This window comes from Austrofundulus limnaeus, unplaced genomic scaffold (genome assembly GCF_001266775.1).
Source record: "Austrofundulus limnaeus strain Quisiro unplaced genomic scaffold, Austrofundulus_limnaeus-1.0 Scaffold658, whole genome shotgun sequence".
Classification (NCBI taxonomy): Eukaryota; Metazoa; Chordata; class Actinopteri; order Cyprinodontiformes; family Rivulidae; genus Austrofundulus; species Austrofundulus limnaeus.
Genome location: NW_013953060.1, coordinates 16,495 through 23,318, shown reverse-complemented (window position 1 = coordinate 23,318; position 6,824 = coordinate 16,495). Strand labels below are relative to the sequence as shown.

Here is a 6,824-nt window from a genome sequence, read left to right as displayed (position 1 = left end):
TGTGTGTGTGTGTGTGTGTATGTATATATACAGTATATACAGTATACGAATATGCATGTATATGAAAGTGTTTGGATATGTAGGTAGGGGTATGTTTGTGTATAAATTTATAAATGAATATGGGTATGGTTTTCAGCAAGGCTATAGTCATTATAATTATATAGATATGCATTTTTCTTGCTGTGGTTTTGCTATCTTTGTTTTGTAGGTGTGGAGCCAAGAAGTCCGGTGTGCTGTCTTGTGTTTTCTCAACATATATTTTACATGTCTTCTAATCTCTTTTTCACTCTTTCTCATTACATTTCACTTTTTTCTTTCTTCTTCCTTTTCTTCTATTAATAAAAAAAATTATAATAATGGTGTGGAGAGGATGGGGAAAAGGGAGGCCATCAATAAAAAAACAGACTTCAAACTATACAGCAGTTTTTAAATTGTGTCATTAGGTCAAGAGAAGAAGACCAGAGTTACGATAAATGGCATATCATAGGCTACTATCTACTACTATATTTTTCTGAAAATGAACGCTCAATTTTGAAGCGTGTTGCAGCTGAAGGGAGCAGGAAACACAGTAATCTTGTGGAAGAAACACCGCTGTCCATCGTCAGTCACATCTTTCTCTTAAACCGAAAAAATATAACCCCCCAGAGCTCCTTTTTGACTGAGGTTCAAAGTTATCTAGCAAGCAGTAAAAAATCTACAGGAAGAAGAAAATAAAAAGAGGTGAAATTTGAATGGAGATTGGCGGCAATGAAGAGCCGGTGAGAGCAGGACTTTATTAATTAGATCTGTGACTTTTAACGTTTGGATTTTACAGTTAGTGGGTAGTTTTGAGTGATTACTCTTCATTTTAGCCAATTTTAGTGGGTTTTGGATCAAAACAATGAGGCATTTCTTTTTAAAAGCACGGAGGTCTGCAGAGGCAAAACGACAACACGTGTCTTTCTCTCCCCTCACTCTTACAGTTAGAAATATTTTATCTCTGGGTGTTTTTTATGTGAGAAGTGCAGTCCTACAGCAACTTTTCACCATTTTTCCTATTTTCCACATAGAGGCACTCGTCATACTTTCCCCCAAAGCAATATGTCAGCCTCCGTCTACAACACGTGACTAAGTACCCGGCTATTTGACTTTGAGGATAATTAAAACAAATCATGTTTTCTGTCCTTTAGCAGAACTGCATGACAAAATCTCCTCAAATGACGGCACTTAGTGGCGCTGTGGCTTAGTTGGTTAAAGCGCCTGTCTAGTAAACAGGAGATCCTGGGTTCAAATCCCAGCGGTGCCTTTTTTTCTTTTTATGTTTCCAGCTGTCACCACGTGTGTTTCCAAACCGCGAGTGACACAGGTGACACTACAAAGTGAGACGTAAAAATGGTTTAATAGGTTCCCCTGTTTTGATTGACACCCCTTTTGACCAACTGGGTTGACCGTTGACTTTTCTACAGCCAATAAAATAAGCAGATTGTAATTTCATCCTACCGCAAACGAGCCTCCTTTGATTGACTGTAAAACAGACCAATCAGCTCTAATTCTTTCAACTGACGTCACAGACGTGTGGCCAAGTGGTGTGTGAACGCACCGGGCTTTTATAATATGTATCTTAAATAATCTATGGCACCAAGTGCCTCCAAGCTTAACATAATCCACTTTAGCAAAGAACTCTATATTTACAGCACCACAAGTAAAGGACATGAGAAACAAAATGCAGTGAAGAACATTTTGGTTCTGGACAGACCTAGTTTATCTATGTAACCTGTAAATTGATTTATACATTTTCTTGTACCTGATACCTTCGTAGGCTACTCTTTATTTTCACCCTGGCAAAAATAAATAAATAAATAAATAAATAAATAAATAAATAAATAAATAAATAAATAAGTGTTATTTGTACTGTTTGTTACAAGGTGTTTTGATATGGAGGACCGATCCTGTATTTTGAATACTTCAGGACAATGAATGATTTTTGATATTTTTGAGCCAACTAAGTCTCTGTTTTGAAYTATGTTGAAGTTACAGTCTTAGGAATATATTGCTCAGTTTTTGGGACATTACTGGACACTTTGAAAACATGCACGAACAAGTTTCTTTTTAAAATTATGCCCAAAAGCTATTCTTACCTAATTTAAAGTAATAATAGTTGAGACTTGTAGATTTTATATCATTTTTCAACTAATAGCCTATAACTACTCCTTTTTACATGCAGAACAATAAAAATTATACGATTTACTTAGTGATTTTTAACTTCAATAACTATGTACAAAAACAATGCTTTTGAATTTACTCCAAAGGATTCAAGACATAATAATTTTTAATTGAAAATAGTTTAATTTGGGTAAGCTTTTTAAAGGAGTTTTAGGCACTGAGGAGTTACGTTTCTGAGGAGTAGCTAGCTGTGACTAGTTTGTTATAGTTGAGTCTAGTTTATGTTTACAGTGGACATGAAACATTTTGCATTATTTGTAGCCATTTTTCACAACAATTTTTCAGTCTAGATTTTAAAACACCAGTTTCTCAGAATGACAACTTCTTTTCTTGATTTAATTGCACAAATACCAGATGTCATTTTCAAGAGAAAGAAAAAACAGTCCAACAAATCCCTGCGAGCAGGGTTTGAACCTACACAGGAAGATCCCATTGGATTCCAAGTCCAACACCTTAACCACTTACACAACAAAGTCAACATATATAGTGTTCTGTTTTGCAGTACTTCTCTAACCCAGATAGTCTGTAGACGTTGAAATCACATGACTGGGTTTATATTTTTATTTTTATATATTTAAACCTTTATTTGATGAGGTAGATCTCACTGAGATTAAAAATCTCTTTTTCAAGAGACCTGGCCAAGAACAGCAGCAGCACACAGACATGACCAAATTCAGCTATTAAACAAACTACAATTAAATACATCGTGATAAATTAAATACATCATGATAAATAAAAGAAAAACGAGAAACTTTCAGAAAAGGTAAGATAAGACTAAAGTATAGTAGAAAATCAATTAAAACATTTACAAAAGTCTCATGTACAAACTGTTTAAGAATGACCCAAGACCAAGAAGCTTCTGTTAGATAAGTAGGACCTAAACCATTTTAAAACTGTACCTTTCATATCAACAGTAGTCTACAGCCTTGTTATTAAAATGTTTTGATCTACTGTATCAAATGCAGCAGTAAGATAAAGAGGAATTAATGAGTTTGTTTGTTGTTTGATCAAAGGATCAAGAGATTAAAGAGTGATGAGATTATCATCAAAAATCCAGGGTTGACAAAAAGTGCAAGTATGTTCTGGTCAGATTGATTAGGCCTACTGGTCATTTTTTTCACTGTGGTGGTAGTAATCTAGAGGTGTTTTGCTTCTGATAACAATGAAAGGCTCAGAGAGAGACTCATTACAGAATACTGATGACACAGCATACAGTGCACAATGTGTTAATTTAAACAGTAAAGAATTATACAGAAAGTTCTTCATATGGCTGCCAAAAGTCTTTAGTGCTGTCAGTGCCTATTCCTGAGTTTATATAGCTCCGTGTTTTTACAAGTATGCTGTTGCTGTAACATTCCTCATGGTGGCAACAGATGACCAGTTTATCTTGTGCCATTTGTCTGGAGCAATCACTGAAGTCACTCAAAACACTCAAATCAAAAGCTCAAAATCAGCATTAGTACTCCAAGTTTTCGAAATGCCACAGTAGTCATAGATTTTTAAATGTTAAAGATTTAACTATTTTACCAGAGAAAGTGTGCTATCTCACTACACCCAAACTATTCTTATTAGCAAAGCATTTAATCAAAATCCAATAAACACGATTTCTTAAAACTCTGAGTGCGTAAAGCTGAGCAAATGAAACAACATATTATTAGTTACTTAAATCAACAGAATGGTAAGACAAAATTGAAATTGATTTGAAAGTGCACTGCATATTAAAATTTACTAGAAATAAGAAAAAAATGTTTTGAAAAGTGACACAAGCACAAGTCAGAGTTGACACCATCTGAATCTGCAGTCTTGTTTAAGGTCTGTTTGTTCAAACAGAAAGAGAAGTAAAGAGGCTAACTGTGTTTCCTGATGTGAAGTTAATAAAGAAGTGACATCACATGGCTGTCATATTCAGACACTCCCTCCACAGATGCTTGGACGCTCTGTGTAAATACTACAAAAACCTTCAAACAGGTTGGCTAACGTGATCAAGTTTAAACCAGGGATACACCGATTTGAAAATTTCAGCCGATATCAATGTCTGATATAATTATTGGTGTTGTAGCCGATAAGCAATTTTTACTGATATTATACAAACACACAAATTATTTAAATATACTAATGCACAAACACATGACTTTTACTAATACTGTAAATGAACGACCAGACTTCTGACATGGCTCTGCTTCAGTTATTACTGCACAGCATCACTGTCACTATTATGATCGAAAAGATACCACCTAACAAACAATTTCCCCTCCAGAAACAGAAACACAAACAGCAGCAAGAAGGAAATCAATATCTGACATAAACATTGTCCCAGTTTTCATCTCTCTGCAAGGCTTCCAGACTATACGAGCAGATAGAGATTTAAAGAGCAGCAGGAAAAAGAAAGGAGGTGGATTATCAGTGCTTGTCAACAACAGATGGTGTCATCCAGGACATGTTACTGTGAAGTTTCGTCGCTGCAGTCCAGACATTGAACTCTTGGTAGTAAGTTTTTGTCCAAATTATTTACCAAGAGAGTTCATCAGTGTTATTTTGGCAGCTGTTTACATTCCACCCTCATCTGTTGCTGACAATGCATGTGATATCGTCAGTTCTGTTGTTGTTAAGATACAGACACAACACCCCAATGCATTTGTGCCAATATCTGGTGATTTTAATCATGCCTCATCACTCTCTGCTACACTGCCAACATTTCAACAGTTTGTCAGCTGCTCTACCAGAGAAAGCAAGACATTGGATTTGTTTTACACAAATTTTAAGGATTCTTGTATCGCCACTGCAAGACCTCCTCTGGGTAAATCAGATCACAACCTTGTTTATCTCTGCTCAGAATATAAACCACTTGTTCAGAGACAACTTGTAACTACAAGGACTGTGAGAAAGTGGTCACGGGAAGCTGAAGAAGCCCTACAGGGATGTTTTGAAGCTACAGATTGGATTGTTCTTTGCCAGCCACATGAAGATGACATAAATGCCATGACTGAGTGTGTGACTGACTATATAAACTTCTGTGTGGACAACACCATCCCCAGCAGAACAGTGAGATGCTTCCCTAATAACAAACCCTGGATCACCAGTGAGCTAAAGGAACTTTTAAATGAGAAAAAAAAGAGCCTTTAGGGATCGAGACAGTGAGTTATTGAGGAGTATACAGAAGCAGCTCAAAGTCAAGATCAGAGACAGCAAGGAGGTTTATAGAAGGAAGCTGGAGAGTAAACTGAAAAGGAACAATATCAGAGATGTGTGGTCAGGGATGAAGAAGATCACAGGTTTCAAGCAAAAGGAGAATCGGATGGATGGAAGTCCTGACAGAGCAAATGAGCTGAACACATTCTTCAACAGGTTCAGCTCAGGAACAAGCTCATCTTCCTCCTCTCCTGCCCCCAGCCAAACAGACATCTCACCCTCCTTTGACCCACAGCTTTCCTGTCAAACCTCAGATGTTTTATCTTCAACCTCAATCATGGACTCTTCTACATCCACAAGTTTGTCTTCAACTAAATCAGGAGATGCTGCTGCTATCATGAAATCAGAGGCAATGTCACGGTTAGGCAGGAAAGAGGAACAAATACTCAGGAGACAGAATTAAGGTAAGTGAGTTTATTTACAGTGAGATTTGGATCAGCTTCAGAACCTGTTTGGCTTGATGGTGAATGAAGGTTTTCTTTCTTTAAGGTTGTATATCTTACTTTTCCAGGAGGACTTGACTGTTTTCATCCAACACTTTAAAGGACAGAAGTAGAACCAGAATCCGTAATGGGAGGACCAGAGAGGTGAGGCAGAGAGGCAGGTGAGTCTTTACCCGAGCGGCAGGTGAGTTGAGCAGGGCGTGGCAGCAGGTGAGTATTTCCAAACTTTCTTCAGCAGAACTCTAATGATGACTTCCTCATAGGAGCAACAGGACAACTTGGCAATAATACAAAAAGTGCTTAGTAAGTTTACTTTGGTTAACATGAATCTATCTTTAGCAGAGATCAATACCTAATGGTAGTTGATGTTCCAGTGAAGGTCTGAATCACAATGAGCTCCTTATAAAGCTCCAGGAGTCATCAGGTGAAGTGGGTGCAGCTGCTGATAATCTGCTGCCAGGCAACAGACTGGGAGGAGGAACCACAACTGCCACAGCTGCTCCCTTTGCCTCCCCCTCCCTCTTTTCTGTATCAAGAAGTCAGGTGAAGAGGCAGCTAGAGGGACTGAACCAGAACAAGGCTGCAGGTCCAGATGGTGTCAGCCCCAGAGTTCTGAAGGACTGTGCAGACCAGCTCTGTGGGATTCTGCAACACCTCTTCAACCTTAGCTTGACCCAGGAGAAGGTGTCAGTGTTGTGGAAGACATCCTGTCTAGTTCCAGTTCCAAAGAAAACTCACCCATCAGCCCTCAATGACTATAGACCTGTTGCCCTGACATCCCACATCATGAAGGTCCTAGAGAGACTCCTGTTGACCCACCTGAGTAAGCACACAAGCACACATCAGGACCCCCTGCAGTTTGCTTTTCGTCATGGAGTTGGAGTTGACGACGCCATCCTACACCTGCTTCAACAAACCCACTGTCATCTGGACAAAGCAGGCAACACTGTGAGGATCATGTTCTTTGATTTCTCCAGTGCTTTTAACACA

The 6,824-nt window shown here is 38.1% G+C and overlaps 1 non-coding gene across 1 annotated transcript; it reads left to right on the top strand.

Annotated features, from left to right (window-relative positions):
- Nucleotides 1-1,211: 1,211 nt before the first annotated feature.
- trnat-agu (transfer RNA threonine (anticodon AGU)) lies at nucleotides 1,212-1,285 on the top strand. Its single transcript has one exon. It is a non-coding gene; the product is annotated as a tRNA-Thr (tRNA).
- The last annotated feature ends 5,539 nt before the right edge of the window (nucleotides 1,286-6,824 follow it).